Raw genomic sequence first — 18,704 nt, 5'->3', positions numbered from 1 at the left:
ACGCCGAAGACTATAAACGCGCTGGACTTATCGTCATTGAAGCCTGGTTTGGGGGCTACTGAGGGAGTCCTGGACTAGGGGGTGTCCGGACAGCCGGACTATCATCATCCGCCGGACTCCAAGACTACGAAGATACAAGATTGAAGACTCTCCCGTGTCCGGATGGGACTTTCCTTGGCGTGGAAGGCAAGCTTGGCGATACGGATATGTAGATCTCCTACCATTGTAACCGACTCTGTGTAACCCTAGCCTCCTCCGGTGTCTATATAAACCGGAGGGCTTTAGTCCGTAGGACACAACATACATTACAACAATCATATCATAGGCTAGCTTTAGGGTTTAGCCTCCTTGATCTCGTGGTAGATCCACTCTTGTACTACCCATATCATCAATATTAATCAAGCAGGACGTAGGGTTTTACCTCCATCAAGAGGGCCCGAACCTGGGTAAAAACATCATGTCCCTCGTCTCCTGTTACCATCCGCCTAGACGCACAGTTCGGGACCCCCTACCCGAGATCCGTCGGTTTTGACACCGACACCCATCTTGTAAACCGCCCCCAATCTTCGCATCTCATCTTGTTTCTACCTGGGCTTTCTTCCTATAGAGTCGCCAACAGAGTGACCCAGCCCTTCCTGGGCGGGTCATACCTCGGGGTTATATCCCCAACGGGACACGAACTAGATGAAGTAGAAAAACCGGATATCCACTACATTTTGAGGTTTTCGTTTTTGTTTTTTCTGGTTTTCACTGATTTTTTCTTTTTGTTCTCGATTTCACCGGTTTTCCTATTAGTTTTCACGGGTTCTTTTTTCTCTGTTTTGTTTTTGTTTTTTGACAAGGTTTTCTTTGTTCTTTGTTTCTTTTTCTTATTTCTTCTCCATTTTTTGTGTTTTTCTTTTTTATTCTCCATTGTTTGTTTTTCCTTTGGATTTTCTTAGGTTTGTTTTCATTTTCCCTCTACATTTTCGTATATGTCAGAAATATTTCTTTCATTAGTGATCAACAATTTTCGTATACATGGTCAACATTGTCCAAACGCTTATGCAAAAAAATTCAAATAATTGCTCAACATTTTTAAATACTTGTTCAACATTTTTCAACATGTATTCAACAATTTTCAAACACCTGATCAACGTTTCAATCACTTGTTCAACATTTTTTTAATTCTTGTTCAACATTTTTCAAATACTTGTTCAACATTTTTAGTACTTACTCAACATTTTCAAATACTTGTTCAACATTTTCAAATTCTTATTCAACATTTTTAAATAGTTGTTCAACATTTTTCTTATACTCGTCCAATATTTTGTTAATACGTATTCAACATTTCCAAATACTTGTTCAACATTTTTACTATTTGTTTGACATTTTCAAATTCTTGTTCAACAGTTTTTTAATACTTATTCAAAAAAAATCGATGTGTTTTTTATAATGTATAATATTTTAAAGTTTAAAGAAAAGTACAAAAAAATAAGAACAGAAAACAGAAAAAAATACAAAAAAAGGTTTTGTCTCCCGAGCGGCTGGGCCGACCCGTCTGGGGCTCGCCCCGATGCGAGCGCAAACCCTATCTCGCTTAAAGCGATACATAGGGGCGCCCCTCTGAGAGGTCCTATGTGACGCTTTTTCCGTCAAAGAGTTGAGGTTTTGCATAGGGGCGGCTCACCTGGGCCGGCCCATTTCGCGTTCGCGAGGTGAAAAAAATGGGAGAACTAAGAACTACATCTGAGGATTCAAACCGTTGACAACGTAGTCATGCGCGTGCTAAGCAAGCCGCTGCGCCAGGCTGGTACCTGTGCTAATTGTCCATCACAACAGTTGAAGAAACAAACGACAACGTCAAAACCTTGACCATTCGCAAAAATTCCCAAAAATAAAGTCTAGCCGAGGGATCGAACCAAGTACCTCCTGCAAGTGAACAAGCTCGCTTTCCACTGTGACTCCGTGTTGTCTACATCTAAAATTGGAACCTATTATATATACACTATAACAATTTAGAAATTTTAACATGATTCTCTTTTTGAAAAAGGTAGATATATGTTGAAACGCAAACATTCTCAAAATTACGAACAAAAATTAAAACCTCAAACATTTTGTGAAAATGCAAACATTTCTTGGATTCTCAAATATGTTTTAAAAAGGAAAAAGTTAACAATGAGAACATTTTTTGCAATTATGAAGAATTCTTAAAAAGACACAAACATTTCCTGAAAAAAAAACAGGAACAAAAATTGAAGAATTCTGATTTGATTTAAAGCACATTTTTTATTGAATTTGTGAATTTTTTTGGAAAGCTGGAACATTTTTTTTGTAATTTCTGAACATTTTTTGAATTTGTGAAATATGCCCGAGTTCCTTTGTGAACAAAATTTGAAAGTGGGACATTTTAAATAATTGTTCGGCAACATGTATTGTTTTATTGTGAACAAAATTAGAACGTGGGAACTTTTTTACAATTTACGAATTGTTTTTCAAAACATGAATATTTTAAAATTTTGTGAACAAATTTTGAAACTAGGAACATTTTCTCATTTTATAAAAATGCAAACATTTTTAAAATTTATATCCTATATTTCAAATTTTAAAAAATAGTGTTATAAGTGAACAAATATTTGAAAATCATAACATTTTGTAATTTGTGAAGAATTTTCAAGATAGGAACATTTTTTAACTAAAATATGAACAAAATCAAAAAATGCAAACATTTTTCAAAATTTCTGAACATTTTTTGAAAAATAAAAAGGAAATGATATAAAAAAGGAAATAAAATAGAATAAAAAAATTAAAAATTAAAATAAAAAGGAGAATAAACAAGAAAACGAAAAAGGAGGATAAAGAAAAAAGAAACAGGAAAAAAAAGGAAACAGGAAAATAAAAATAAAAAACCGGTTCAGGAATCTTCTAGAAGGTTCCCAAAACCAGAGAAAATCTGCTGGAACCATCCAGAATGTTCCCAAAACCGGGATCGGTGTAGCGCACGCATCTCTTTTGGGCCGGCCCGTCTCGGTCGAGGCATGTGTCGTTCCCCGACAATTTGACGCAGGATGCGTCGAATAGGAAACTCCCGCCCCTCCCTCCCTCCCTTTCGTCTAAGTGGGCTGGCCCATTAGTTTGTTTCCCACAAAGGTTCCCCGTAGTTCTTCGACCTGGGTTTCTCTGGTTTTTTTGTGCAGTTTCTGTATTTTTTCTACCTTTTAGCTTATTCCAATATTATTTTAATGTTAACTTTTTTCAAATCCTTTAGGTTTTCTTCAATTTTGTATTTTCTTTACTAATTTCTTGTAATTTTTTAAATTCACAAATGATTTTAAAATTCAATAACTATTCTTCAATTCAATAAATATTTTTCAATTCAAGAACATTTTTCAAGTTTCTGAACATTTTTTCAATTTTTAAAAGTTTTTTCCAAATGCAGGAAATTTGAAAAAATCGTGAGCCTTTTCAAATTCATACTTTATTTAAAATTGATGAACTTTTACCAAGTTCGTGAATATTTTTTGAATTCATGAACTACTTTCAAATTTCAAGTTTTTTTTAATGTCATGCTATTTTTTCAAATCCTGATTTTTTTTTCTATTTCAAGAACATTTTTTATGACTTTTTTGGGTGAACCTTTTTGGTAAAAGTCCAACAACCTGGCCGGTTGTTAAGGGTCGTGGTCAACGGCCAGCCAGCGACCTGACAGTGAGCGATCTACGATCAAGCGAGTGCCCGTGCTTAATGGGCCTGCCCAAATACTATCCATGTGAGCGCCGGTTGACGAGCTGGCACAAAAGACGCGGTATAGGAGGTCTCTGCCTTGCACACCAAGTAGGGTTTCCTGCCTCCGCAAAAGTTCATCGTTCTTGTCACATCCCTAGTCTGGTATGACCTAGGCTAGCTAGCCATTTGTGCATCATATTTAAATTTCATTTAAATTTGAAATGAGGATTGGTGGAACCCTCAGAATCATTTTTGAAAATGACCCAAATAAAAATTTCTCCAAAAGGGTCCAAGAAAATGCTCATGATGCCCTCTAAAAATATTGGACAGAGATAAAAATCAAAACAATATTTTTAGGAGCTCATGGACATTTATTCTGGCCATTTGGATTAATTCGATAAATATTTGCATTGGAAATATATTTCTATATATATGAAATATGGCCCAAAAATTATGCCATTTATAAAAGAGCTCTGGAATAATATATCCAGCTCCTGCAAATTGACATAATAAAATAAAATGGTTTAGTATTTTTATTAAACCAAACAAATGTCAGAAAAAAATAGAAAACGGAAATAAAAGGAAGGAGGGACTTACCTGGGGCTCCTCCCCTACACAGCCCAGCAGCAGCAGGCCGGCCCAGCCAGGAGGCGGCCCAGCCCGCCTGGCCCTCCTCTGTCGTCTTCCCCCCCCGACAGGGGAACGGCGTGTGCCCGACGCTCGCCGGCACGCGCGCGCGCCACCTCCCCCCCCCTGCTAGCCACCTCCTGCTTCCTTCTCTCGCCCTCGATGCCCCGGACGAAGCCACGCAGCTGCCCCGCACCGCTCTCACTCTCCCTCGCCCTCCTCCTCTCCCCCTGCTCTCTCTCTCACCCGAGAACCACCGCCGCCGCCGTTCAAGATAGGAACATTTTTTAACTAAAATATGAACAAAATCAAAAAATGCAAACATTTTTCAAAATTTCTGAACATTTTTTGAAAAATAAAAAGGAAATGATATAAAAAAGGAAATAAAATAGAATAAAAAAATTAAAAATTAAAATAAAAAGGAGAATAAACAAGAAAACGAAAAAGGAGGATAAAGAAAAAAGAAACAGGAAAAAAAAGGAAACAGGAAAATAAAAATAAAAAACTGGTTCAGGAATCTTCTAGAAGGTTCCCAAAACCAGAGAAAATCTGCTGGAACCATCCAGAATGTTCCCAAAACCGGGATCGGTGTAGCGCACGCATCTCTTTTGGGCCGGCCCGTCTCGGTCGAGGCATGTGTCGTTCCCCGACAATTTGACGCAGGATGCGTCGAATAGGAAATTCCCGCCCCTCCCTCCCTCCCTTTCGTCTAAGTGGGTTGGCCCATTAGTTTGTTTCCCACAAAGGTTCCCCGTAGTTCTTCGACCTGGGTTTCTCTGGTTTTTTTGTGCAGTTTCTGTATTTTTTCTACCTTTTAGCTTATTCCAATATTATTTTAATGTTAACTTTTTTCAAATCCTTTAGGTTTTCTTCAATTTTGTATTTTCTTTACTAATTTCTTGTAATTTTTTAAATTCACAAATGATTTTAAAATTCAATAACTATTCTTCAATTCAATAAATATTTTTCAATTCAAGAACATTTTTCAAGTTTCTGAACATTTTTTCAATTTTTAAAAGTTTTTTCCAAATGCAGGAAATTTTAAAAAATCGTGAGCCTTTTCAAATTCATACTTTATTTAAAATTGATGAACTTTTACCAAGTTCGTGAATATTTTTTGAATTCATGAACTACTTTCAAATTTCATGTTTTTTTTAATGTCATGCTATTTTTTCAAATCCTGATTTTTTTTTCTATTTCAAGAACATTTTTTATGACTTTTTTGGGTGAACCTTTTTGGTAAAAGTCCAACAACCTGGCCGGTTGTTAAGGGTCGTGGTCAACGGCCAGCCAGCGACCTGACAGTGAGCGATCTACGATCAAGCGAGTGCCCGTGCTTAATGGGCCTGCCCAAATACTATCCATGTGAGCGCCGGTTGACGAGCTGGCACAAAAGACGCGGTATAGGAGGTCTCTGCCTTGCACACCAAGTAGGGTTTCCTGCCTCCGCAAAAGTTCATCGTTCTTGTCACATCCCTAGTCTGGTATGACCTAGGCTAGCTAGCCATTTGTGCATCATATTTAAATTTCATTTAAATTTGAAATGAGGATTGGTGGAACCCTCAGAATCATTTTTGAAAATGACCCAAATAAAAATTTCTCCAAAAGGGTCCAAGAAAATGCTCATGATGCCCTCTAAAAATATTGGACAGAGATAAAAATCAAAACAATATTTTTAGGAGCTCATGGACATTTATTCTGGCCATTTGGATTAATTCGATAAATATTTGCATTGGAAATATATTTCTATATATATGAAATATGGCCCAAAAATTATGCCATTTATAAAAGAGCTCTGGAATAATATATCCAGCTCCTGCAAATTGACATAATAAAATAAAATGGTTTAGTATTTTTATTAAACCAAACAAATGTCAGAAAAAAATAGAAAACGGAAATAAAAGGAAGGAGGGACTTACCTGGGGCTCCTCCCCTGCACAGCCCAGCAGCAGCAGGCCGGCCCAGCCAGGAGGCGGCCCAGCCCGCCTGGCCCTCCTCTGTCGTCTTCCCCCCCGACAGGGGAACGGCGTGTGCCCGATGCTCGCCGGCACGCGCGCGCGCCACCTCCCCCCCTGCTAGCCACCTCCTGCTTCCTTCTCTCGCCCTCGATGCCCCGGACGAAGCCACGCAGCTGCCCCGCACCGCTCTCACTCTCCCTCGCCCTCCTCCTCTCCCCCTGCTCTCTCTCTCACCCGAGAACCACCGCCGCCGCCGTTCGCCATAGCCATCACCACTGACCTCCCCTCGCCTTCCCGACACACGCGGAAGCTCCGCTCCTCCGCCCTGAAGCTCCCCGTCAAGCCGTGCCCCTCCGGATGCCCCGTGGAGCCGTCGCCGTCGCCAAATTCGACTCCGGCCGCCGTGGACCCTCGCCGGCGATTCGGGAGCTACCGGGCATCCCCGACCTCGCCCTCGCGCTCGCTAGTTCCGCGGTGAGCCCACGCACCGAACCCCCTCCTCCCCGTGTCCGTTTGCCCCGTCTAGCTAGCTCGCCACCGCGCCCGTAAGCCCCTCGCCGCCGGCCATGGCGCCACGGTGGCACGAGCCCAAGCCGGTCCCTTCCGCGCGCGTCCCCGTGTTCCTGGTGACGCCAGGAGCCCGTAGGAACCCTCCGTCTCCACTGCCGTGCACCACAACGCCGCGACCACCAGTTGCCGAACTCCGGCCGCCGCCCTGAGCTCTGCTCCGGCGAGCTCCGCCGCCCCCGCAGCCTCCCGCGTGTTCCACTGGATGCGCGTGAGCGCGGGCTTCGCTCCCGTGGTCTCCGCCGCCCGAATGGTCGCCGGAACGGCGATCCCGAGCCCCTCCGCCGTCTCGGGCCTCGCCGGCGGCTAAACGCCGGCGGGATTGACCGGTCAACCGCGCTAACCCCCCCCCTGACGCTGACTAGTGGGCCCGACCCCCCCCTAACCTTTTAATTAAATTAATTAACCCCTGTTAACCCCCCCTGTCACTGACGTGTGGGTCCCACACGTCAGGTTTGACCGGACCAGTCTAGTTGACCGCTGACGTCGTGCTGACGTCATGCTGACGCAATTATATATTTTCTGGAATTAAAATAATTCAGAAAATCCAGAAATTGATTTAAACTTCAAAAATTCATATCAATTCAACCGTAGCTCAGATTTAAATAATTTATATATGAAAAATTATCAGAAAAATGCAACCTTTCCATCTGTAATAGTTTCATGCATGAAAAACCAACTTATACATGCTGAATATGGGAAAACACATTATGGCATATATAAGAGACCTAATTTAGAAATGCATTTGAACCTTTGGTTCAAATGGACTTCAAGCTAATTGAACACTAGTTGCATTAGCTCAACAGCATCACATCTACATGCCATGTTCATGCATCATATTGTTGCATATGATTGTGTATTGATTGCCGGCACCGTTCCTTCTCGATAGGTCCTGCTCCGGAGACGTTCCAGAGTACCTGTCTGTGAAGCAGTGCCTCCTCTGTTGTTTTACCAGGCAAGCAAACCCCCTTGTTCATTTCGATAAAACCCTACTCTCTCGCTCCTGCTCTCAGTTATTGCATTAGGACAACAACGCTTCATCTGCTACTTTGTGCTGCGGTAGTTGAACCCATTCCTCTGCATGACCTGTCATTGCCACAGTAAATAGTTGAAACCCACTAGCATGTGTAGGAGTTGATTGAAGCCACTGATGTGTTCCTACCATGCTATGCCTGCTATTGCTTAGAGTTGTGTCAGGTCTGATTCATTGGGAATGAATTGGAGTGTCACGATATGTTCTGATGCTGAGAGTTAAGTGTGTGAACACGATTTGGTAAAGGTAGCGGTGAGAGGCCATGTAGGAGTACATGGTGGGTTGTCTCGCTGGAACCGTCCTTAAGCACTGAGTTCTATGTATGTTGTCCAATGACTCGATACTACCACACATTGGGATCCTTAATTGACTCTCTCGGCTTATTAACCAACTTGATCTCTGTCCAGGAGTCGCAACTAGTTTCTGGTGTTTGTAGGTAGTGCTATTTTTCTACCAAGTGGCACCCGGCAGGGTGGGCTTGGGACAGACTAGGCACACGTGGCCCGGTGTACCGAGTGGCACCCGGTTGGTGGGCTCGGGAACCCTGTACACATCGTTTGGGGCCGTAAGCGACACCCCGGCCGGATCTCCTTGCGGATGGAACCCGAATAGGCGATAAACCTGGACTAGAGTCTTGTGTGGTTAGTCAGGTCGTGGCCGACACCCTTGCCAGGCTTCCGCTTGAAGGTTGCCGAGGTACATGACGTGTACATGGCGGTAAGTGGCGAGAGCGTGTGTGAAGAAGTACACCCCTGCAGGGTTAACATGATCTATTCGAATAGCCGGGTCCGCGGTTATGGACTTCTTGGATGCTTACATGGTACATAGACAACTTGAAGTGGATACTATAAAATGCTCAAGACAAGTGTGAGTGCTATGGATGGCCTTCTCGTAGGGAGACGGGGATGAATCCATAGTAGTGTATTGTGTGGTGATTAGTGGACTCGTGTACGTTGTTTCACCTCCAGAGCTTCTGGTAGTCGTAGAACAGGATAGCCACAGAGTCAAAGCTGGCTTGCTGCAGCTAAACCCCACATTACCTCTTGATACAAATGCATGTATGATAGGATCTGATGTAAGTCTTGCTGAGTACCTTTTGTACTCATGTTGCTTTATTTATGTTTTTGCAGCGGAGACCTCGGTCTTACTAGTGTTCTCGTGGACTTCGACTAGTAGCTAGTACCTCAGCTACGATCTTGATCGGATGTTGTAGATAGTCAGGCTTCCAGCCTTTTTCATTTGTAGATGTCTGTACCCAGACATGTAATGCTTCCGCTTGTTGCTTGTATGCTCTGTATGACGGGTCTTGCGACCCCTGTTTGCAATAGATGCTATGATGGCTCTTCTGAGCTTTTATCTATATGATTGTTGAGTTATGCTGTGATGCCATGTTGTACAGCACATACTTGCATGTTATGCGTACGTGTAATGTGTAGTGCTATGTGTGGGATCTGACTATCTAGTTGTTTGTCTTTAGTAGCCTCTCCTACCGGGAAATGTCTCCTAGTGTTACCGCTGAGCCATGGTAGCTTGCTACTGCTCTGGAACACTTAGGCTGGCCGGCATGTGTCCTTCTTCGTTCCTGTGTCTGTCCCTTCGGGGAAATGTCACGCTTTGAGTACCGGAGTCCTGTTAGCCCGCTACAGCCCGGTTTACCGGAGTCCTGCTAGCCCAGTGCTACAGCCCGGACCCACTTGCTGATGACCGACACGTTCGAAGCTGGGTCATGGATGCCTGTCCCTGTAGGTCTGTGCCACTTTGGGTTTACGACTAGTCATGTCAGCCCGGGCTCCTTATCATATGGATGCTAGCGACACTATCATATACGTGAGCCAAAAGGGCGCAAACGGTCCCGGGAAAAGGTAAGACGACACCCGTGGGGATACCGTGCGTGAGGCCGCAAAGTGATATGAGGTGTTACCGGCTAGATCGATGTGACATCGAGTCGGGGTCCTGACAGCTTTTGGTATCAGAGCTTGACTGCCTGTAGGATTACCAAGCCAAACTGGTCGAAGTTGAGTCTAGAAATTCTTTAGTTATATAAGGGAATTGATTGTGGGAAGGAACGTAAGGCTCTTTTTACTCCTTATACCTCTTGGTCTTCTGATCTGAGTCATCCTATCTTTCCTACGGGGTTAAGGAACTAGGCTTTCTCTTCCGTCTATCAGGATCACGTGTTACTACTCCGTAGTCCCATAGGACTGGTTGATCAGAGTCATACCCAGTTTCGAGTATTTCCGGTGTAGTCTGTTTAGTACTATCCCAGAACCTTGAGTGGTGATGTTGAGTTGTTGTACTACCCCATTCTTGGTATGATGTCTCATTCTGAGCATTTTACTGCCGTTATGCTGCCGGATTTTCTCTAAGAGTTCGAGAGATACTAATTCCTTGTCCTACATTCTACAGTTGATAGTTGATGCAGATTCCGTCCTTGGTTTCGTCTCACCAGGATGTCATCAAGTTCTGTTGTTCGTAGCCAGAACCATGGAGATGGTAGGGATGAGGATCCTCCCGACCAGCCTTCGTTGACAGAGTTCATGTTAGAGATGGAGAGGAACAAGCGTGAGTCTAATCGTTTGTTGGCACGTATCGAGGAGAATACCGCACATCAGTTCAAGGGATCGGTGACCATTCATGACTTTATCCGCTTGCACCCACCTACCTTTCATCATTCCATCGAGCCACTCGATGCAGATGACTGGCTCCGTAGCATCACCCATAAGCTGCGTCCCGCGAACGTAGCTGAAGATGACAAGGTCACTTATGCCACATATCACCTAGAAGGTCCTGCTAGTCTTTGGTGGCAGAACTATGAGGCTATGCTTCCAGTTGGCCAGATTCCTACCTGGAAGGATTTCACTGAGGCTTTTCGCGAGCATCACATTCCCCAGGCCCTCATTGATCGCAAGAGAGAAGAGTTCTGTAGTTTCACCCAGAGTAAGATGGCTGTTGATGCTTATAGCAGAGAATTCGAGAACCTTGCCCGCTATGCCACAGAAGAAGTGTCCACGGACGCCAAGAAGCAAGCTAGGTTCCGGAAGGGTCTCAACCCCAAGTTGCGTCGTGATCTCCACCTGCATCATTGTGATACATTCCAAGCCCTTGTGAACAAGGCCATCAATGCAGAGACAGCTCAACTCACTTACGAGGAGTCTCGTAAGCACACCCGTGATTTGGGATCTTCCTCCGGTTCTAGTTCCCAGAAGCGCCGGATTTGGGTTCCAAACTCCGCTCTTCCTTCCGGTTATACACCGAGGTCATCCTATGTGGTGCCTTCCCCAGCTCAGTCATTTGTTCCACCCAGGCCTACTGGTAGACCGCTTGTCAGTGCGGGTCCCCGTCCAACCTCAGGGACTTGCTTCACATGCGGGAAGCCAGGACACTATGCACGTGACTGCTCTCAGACTAGTTATGCTCCACCCCAGCCCGAGAAGACTGTTGGCTGTATTAAGCCATCACGCAAGATGATCAGTGTCAAGTCAGCCCCCACTGAACGTGGACGTGTGCATCACGTCTCAGCTAAAGACGCTCATGATGATCCAGATGTCGTTCTTGGCACACTCCTTGTAAACTGTCACCCAGCATCAGTTCTATTCGATACTGGGGCATCTCACTCCTTCATTTCTGAAGGCTATGCTCGTTTGCACGACATATCATTTTGTGATATGCCAACTTCACTTGAAATCCAAACCCCAGGGTCTAGATGGCAGACCACCAGAATCAGCCATAGTAATGAAATCCTTGTTGATAGACTTGTATTCCTTGCATCACTTGTAGCCCTCAAGTCTTCAGATATTAACATCATCTTGGGTATGGACTGGATGACAGCTCATCATGCCAAGATTGATTGTCACACAAGATCTGTTCAGCTTACACACCCATCTGGCAAGATAGTCACCGTCTCCACTAGAGTTGCAAAGCGTCAACTCTATTCTCTTAATGCCAGCCCTCTTCCAGACCTTGAAGATATCCCGGTAGTCCGTGACTTTCCGGATGTCTTTCCAGAGGAACTGCCAGGTGTTCCACCTGACAGAGATGTAGAGTTCGTCATAGATCTTATCCCAGGAACAGCTCCAATCTCCCGGAGACCTTACAAGATGGCACCCCTAGAACTAGCCGAGCTTAAGAAACAACTCGATGAGTCCTTGCAAAAGGGTTTCATCCGTCCTAGTTCTTCTCCTTGGGCTTGCCCCGTCCTCTTCGTCAAGAAGAAAGACGGTACGGACCGGATGGTTGTAGATTATCGTCCCGTTAATTTGGTCACGATAAAGAACAAGTATCCGCTTCCCAGGATCAACGACCTGTATGATCAGCTCGCTGGATCCTCAGTCTTCTCCAAGATGGATTTAAGATTAGGCTACCATCAAATCAATATCAGAAATGGGGACATTCCCAAGACAGCTTTTGTCACTCGTTATGGTCAGTACGAGTACACCGTCATGTCCTTTGGCCTAACCAACGCCCCAGCCACATTCTCCCGTTTGATGAACTCGATCTTCATGGAGTACTTAGATAAGTTCGTCGTGGTTTACCTCGATGATATTCTTATTTACTCGAAGAACGAGGAAGAGCATGCCGAACATCTTAGACTTGTTTTAGAAAAACTCAGAGAGCACCGCCTTTATGCCAAGTTCTCCAAGTGTGAATTTTGGTTGCCAGAAGTGACCTACCTAGGCCACGTAATCTCTGGTAAGGGCATTGCTGTCAATCCCGAGAGAGTTCAAGCCGTTCTCGATTGGACTCCACCTGAGACCGTGAAACAAGTTAGGAGTTTCCTTGGTCTAGCCAGCTATTGTCGCCGCTTTGTTGAAAACTTCTCCAAAGTAGCCAAACCCCTCACGGAACTTCTCAAGAAAGATAAAAAGTTTGAGTGGTCCCCACAGTGTGAGTACAGTTTTCAGGAACTGAAAAGACGCCTGACTTCTGCTCCCATACTTGTGCCACCGGATTTCACTAAAGACTTTATTATCTACTGCGACGCCTCACGACAGGGACTAGGTTGCATTCTTATGCAGGATCGTCATGTGATTGCCTATGCATCTCGACAGTTGCATCCACATGAGGAGAATTATCCCACACATGATCTAGAGCTTGCAGCCGTAGTCTATGCACTCAAGACCTGGCGACATTACCTCCTTGGTAAACGTTGCGAGATCTACACCGATCACCAGAGTCTCAAGTATATCTTCACCCAACCAGATTTGAATCTTAGACAAAGACGTTGGTTGGAGTTGATCACAGATTATGATCTAGGGATTACCTACACCCCAGGCAAAGCCAATGTCATGGCTGATGCTCTAAGTCGTAAATCCTATTGCAACAATCTCATGTTGCAGCAAGGCCAACCACTTCTCCATGAGGAATTCTGTAAGCTTAACCTTCACATTGCTCCTCACGGATTCCTTTCTACCTTGGTGGCGAAACCTACCCTTGAGGATCAGATCATAACTAGCCAGCAATATGATACGGGTATTTCTCGTATCAAGGATAACGTTAAGAAGGGAGTTGCTGGTAGTTTCTCTGTTGATGATCGTGGTGTTGTTTTCTTTGAGAATCGCTTGGTGGTTCCCAAGAAGCAACATCTTCGGCAGTTGATTCTTAAGGAGGCGCATGAATCTCCTCTCACAATTCATCCCGGTAGCTCTAAGATGTATCAGGATCTACGCCAGAGGTTCTGGTGGACTAGGATGAAGAGAGAAATCGCTGAGTTCATTGCTAAATGTGACGTTTGTCGTCGCGTTAAGGCAGAGCATCAAAGACCCGCTGGCACCCTTCAGCCTTTAGCTATTCCTGAATGGAAATGGGATAAAGTTGGTATGGACTTCATTACCGGCTTTCCCAGGACCAAAAGAGGGAATAACGCTATCTTCGTAGTCGTTGATCGTCTTTCCAAAGTGGCTCACTTCCTCCCTGTTCGAGAGAGTATCACTGCTAGTCAGCTTGCTGACTTATATATTTCTCGAATAGTGTCACTTCATGGTGTTCCACTAGAGATCAATTCAGACCGTGGCAGTCTTTTCACTTCTCACTTCTGGGAGAGTTTCCAAACTGCCATGGGAACCCATCTTTCCTTCAGTACCGCTTTCCACCCTCAGTCGAGTGGTCAGGTGGAACGGGTCAATCAAATTCTCGAAGACATGCTCCGAGCTTGCGTTATCTCATTCGGTATGGATTGGGAGAAATGTCTTCCTTTCGCCGAGTTTGCTTATAACAATAGCTACCAATCCAGCCTCAAGAAAGCTCCTTTTGAGGTTCTCTATGGACGAAGATGTCGAACACCTTTGAACTGGTCAGAAACCGGTGAAAGACAATTCTTTGGACCGGATATGATCCAGGAGGCAGAAGAGCAAGTTCGCATCATTCGTGAGAATTTGAAAACAGCCCAGTCTCGTCAGAAAAGTCAGTATGATCGTCATCATAAGGATATGACTTATGAAATTGGCGACCAAGCTTACCTTCGGGTTACTCCTTTGAAGGGTACCCATCGTTTCGGTATCAAGGGCAAGTTGGCTCCTCGTTACATTGGTCCCTTTCGCATTCTCGCTAAACGAGGAGAGGTTGCCTACCAATTGGAACTACCCCCACATCTTTCTCGAGTTCATGATGTCTTCCACGTCTCTCAACTCAGGCGTTGCTTCTCGGATCCTATCCGCGGAGTGGACCACGAAACGCTTGATCTCCAAGATAACCTCACATACCGAGAGTACCCGGTTCGCATTCTTGATCAAGCAGAGCGTGTTACTCGACGTCAGAACGTCAAGTTTCTCAAAGTTCAGTGGTCTCATCATTCCGAGAGAGAAGCTACCTGGGAGCGAGAAGATCGTCTTCGACTGGAGTACCCCGCTTTCTTTCCGTCGACCCCTGAATCTCGGGACGAGATTCTGTCAAGTGGGGGCGAGTTGTCACATCCCTAGTCTGGTATGACCTAGGCTAGCTAGCCATTTGTGCATCATATTTAAATTTCATTTAAATTTGAAATGAGGATTGGTGGAACCCTCAGAATCATTTTTGAAAATGACCCAAATAAAAATTTCTCCAAAAGGGTCCAAGAAAATGCTCATGTTGCCCTCTGAAAATATTGGACAGAGATAAAAATCAAAACAATATTTTTAGGAGCTCATGGACATTTATTCTGGCCATTTGGATTAATTCGATAAATATTTGCATTGGAAATATATTTCTATATATATGAAATATGGCCCAAAAATTATGCCATTTATAAAAGAGCTCTGGAATAATATATCCAGCTCCTGCAAATTGACATAATAAAATAAAATGGTTTAGTATTTTTATTAAACCAAACAAATGTCAGAAAAAAATAGAAAACGGAAATAAAAGGAAGGAGGGACTTACCTGGGGCTCCTCCCCTGCACAGCCCAGCAGCAGCAGGCCGGCCCAGCCAGGAGGCGGCCCAGCCCGCCTGGCCCTCCTCTGTCGTCTTCCCCCCCGACAGGGGAACGGCGTGTGCCCGACGCTCGCCGGCACGCGCGCGCGCCACCTCCCCCCCTGCTAGCCACCTCCTGCTTCCTTCTCTCGCCCTCGATGCCCCGGACGAAGCCACGCAGCTGCCCCGCACCGCTCTCACTCTCCCTCGCCCTCCTCCTCTCCCCCTGCTCTCTCTCTCACCCGAGAACCACCGCCGCCGCCGTTCGCCATAGCCATCACCACCGACCTCCCCTCGCCTCCCCGACACACGCGGAAGCTCCGCTCCTCCGCCCTGAAGCTCCCCGTCAAGCCGTGCCCCTCCGGATGCCCCGTGGAGCCGTCGCCGTCGCCAAATTCGACTCCGGCCGCCGTGGACCCTCGCCGGTGATTCGGGAGCTACCGGGCATCCCCGACCTCGCCCTCGCGCTCGCTAGTTCCGCGGTGAGCCCCCGCACCGAACCCCCTCCTCCCCGTGTCCGTTTGCCCCGTCTAGCTAGCTCGCCACCGCGCCCGTAAGCCCCTCGCCGCCGGCCATGGCGCCACGGTGGCACGAGCCCAAGTCGGTCCCTTCCGCGCGCGTCCCCGTGTTCCTGGTGACGCCAGGAGCCCGTAGGAACCCTCCGTCTCCACTGCCGTGCACCACAACGCCGCGACCACCAGTTGCCGAACTCCGGCCGCCGCCCTAAGCTCTGCTCCGGCGAGCTCCGCCGCCCCCGCAGCCTCCCGCGTGTTCCACTGGATGCGCGTGAGCGCGGGCTTCGCTCCCGTGGTCTCCGCCGCCCGAATGGTCGCCGGAACGGCGATCCCGAGCCCCTCCGCCGTCTCGGGCCTCGCCGGCGGCTAAACGCCGGCGGGATTGACCGGTCAACCGCGCTAACCCCCCCCTGACGCTGACTAGTGGGCCCGACCCCCCCTAACCTTTTAATTAAATTAATTAACCCCTGTTAACCCCCCCTGTCACTGACGTGTGGGTCCCACACGTCAGGTTTGACCGGACCAGTCCAGTTGACCGCTGACGTCGTGCTGACGTCATGCTGACGCAATTATATATTTTCTGGAATTAAAATAATTCAGAAAATCCAGAAATTGATTTAAACTTCAAAAATTCATATCAATTCAACCGTAGCTCAGATTTAAATAATTTATATATGAAAAATTATCAGAAAAATGCAACCTTTCCATCTGTAATAGTTTCATGCATGAAAAACCAACTTATACATGCTGACTATGGGAAACCACATTATGGCATATATAAGAGACCTAATTTAGAAATGCATTTGAACCTTTGGTTCAAATGGACTTCAAGCTAATTGAACACTAGTTGCATTAGCTCAACAGCATCACATCTACATGCCATGTTCATGCATCATATTGTTGCATATGATTGTGTATTGATTGCCGGCACCGTTCCTTCTCGATAGGTCCTGCTCCGGAGACGTTCCAGAGTACCTGTCTGTGAAGCAGTGCCTCCTCTGTTGTTTTACCAGGCAAGCAAACCCCCTTGTTCATTTCGATAAAACCCTACTCTCTCGCTCCTGCTCTCAGTTATTGCATTAGGACAACAACGCTTCATCTGCTACTTTGTGCTGCGGTAGTTGAACCCATTCCTCTGCATGACCTGTCATTGCCACAGTAAATAGTTGAAACCCACTAGCATGTGTAGGAGTTGATTGAAGCCACTGATGTGTTCCTACCATGCTATGCCTGCTATTGCTTAGAGTTGTGTCAGGTCTGATTCATTGGGAATGAATTGGAGTGTCACGATATGTTCTGATGCTGAGAGTTAAGTGTGTGAACACGATTTGGTAAAGGTAGCGGTGAGAGGCCATGTAGGAGTACATGGTGGGTTGTCTCGCTGGAACCGTCCTTAAGCACTGAGTTCTATGTATGTTGTCCAATGACTCGATACTACCACACATTGGGATCCTTAATTGACTCTCTCGGCTTATTAACCAACTTGATCTCTGTCCAGGAGTCGCAACTAGTTTCTGGTGTTTGTAGGTAGTGCTATTTTTCTACCAAGTGGCACCCGGCAGGGTGGGCTTGGGACAGACTAGGCACACGTGGCCCGGTGTACCGAGTGGCACCCGGTTGGTGGGCTCGGGAACCCTGTACACATCGTTTGGGGCCGTAAGCGACACCCCGGCCGGATCTCCTTGCGGATGGAACCCGAATAGGCGATAAACCTGGACTAGAGTCTTGTGTGGTTAGTCAGGTCGTGGCCGACACCCTCGCCAGGCTTCCGCTTGAAGGTTGCCGAGATACATGACGTGTACATGGCGGTAAGTGGCGAGAGCGTGTGTGAAGAAGTACACCCCTGCAGGGTTAACATGATCTATTCGAATAGCCGGGTCCGCGGTTATGGACTTCTTGGATGCTTACATGGTACATAGACAACTTGAAGTGGATACTATAAAATGCTCAAGACAAGTGTGAGTGCTATGGATGGCCTTCTCGTAGGGAGACGGGGATGAATCCATAGTAGTGTATTGTGTGGTGATTAGTGGACTCGTGTACGTTGTTTCACCTCCAGAGTTTCTGGTAGTCGTAGAACAGGATAGCCACAGAGTCAAAGCTGGCTTGCTGCAACTAAACCCCACATTACCTCTTGATACAAATGCATGTATGATAGGATCTGATGTAAGTCTTGCTGAGTACCTTTGTACTCATGTTGCTTTATTTATGTTTTTGCAGCGGAGACTTCGGTCTTACTAGTGTTCTCGTGGACTTCGACTAGTAGCTAGTACCTCAGCTACGATCTTGATCGGATGTTGTAGATAGTCAGGCTTCCAGCCTTTTTCATTTGTAGATGTCTGTACCCAGACATGTAATGCTTCCGCTTGTTGCTTGTATGCTCTGTATGACGGGTCTTGTGACCCCTGTTTGCAATAATGCTATGATGGCTCTTCTGAGCCTTTATCTATATGATTGTTGAGTTATGCTGTGATGCCATGTTGTACAGCACATACTTGCATGTTATGCGTACGTGTAATGTGTAGTGCTATGTGTGGGATCTGACTATCTAGTTGTTTATCTTTAGTAGCCTCTCTACCGGGAAATGTCTCCTAGTGTTACCGCTGAGCCATGGTAGCTTGCTACTGCTCTGGAACACTTAGGCTGGCCGGCATGTGTCCTTCTTCGTTCCTGTGTCTGTCCCTTCGGGGAAATGTCACGCTTTGAGTACCGGAGTCCTGTTAGCCCGCTACAGCCCGGTTTACCGGAGTCCTGCTAGCCCAGTGCTACAGCCCGGACCCACTTGCTGATGACCGACACGTTCGAAGCTGGGTCATGGATGCCTGTCCCTGTAGGTCTGTGCCACTTTGGGTTTACGACTAGTCATGTCAGCCCGGGCTCCTTATCATATGGATGCTAGCGACACTATCATATAC

The sequence above is a fragment of the Triticum aestivum genome, chromosome 6B (genome assembly GCF_018294505.1).
Source record: "Triticum aestivum cultivar Chinese Spring chromosome 6B, IWGSC CS RefSeq v2.1, whole genome shotgun sequence".
Classification (NCBI taxonomy): Eukaryota; Viridiplantae; Streptophyta; class Magnoliopsida; order Poales; family Poaceae; genus Triticum; species Triticum aestivum.
Note: the sequence above shows the minus strand (reverse complement) of the source record.